This window comes from Calidris pugnax, unplaced genomic scaffold (genome assembly GCF_001431845.1).
Source record: "Calidris pugnax isolate Ruff unplaced genomic scaffold, ASM143184v1 scaffold147, whole genome shotgun sequence".
Lineage (NCBI taxonomy): Eukaryota > Metazoa > Chordata > Aves > Charadriiformes > Scolopacidae > Calidris > Calidris pugnax.
This window is the reverse complement of record NW_015092359.1, coordinates 633430-633847: the sequence shown is the minus strand read 5'-3', so window position 1 is coordinate 633847 and position 418 is coordinate 633430.

Below are 418 nucleotides of genomic sequence, written 5' to 3'. Positions count from 1 at the left end.
ACTGGGGCGCCAAGAGATGCAGCACTTCGCAAGGCCAGCTGTAATTATTCTAGTGAGTAGGGATTATTTTATACTGTCTTGAACATTTCACAATAAATAAAAATGCCAATTGGTATTTCTTGTGCAACGGAACTGTTCTGACGTGCAAAGTGATATTTTCCCTTTTCTTCTTTTGTAATGGTAGGCATGGAAGGTGACTAGTAGGCAAAACTCTTCTTTGGGGGGGAACCAGGGGAGCCCAAGAGTAGCCAAGGTGCTCTTGAAGTTAACAGGTTCTGCAGTGACTGCAGTCTGGCTCCTCCTTCTCCAGATTTGCTTCCCTGGGGTAATTAAAGCCTGCCTGCTACCTCTCATGCTGCCTCTTTCCATTGCGATCAACTGCGCTGGCATTGTCGGGTTAAAGAAAGGGGCACTAAAC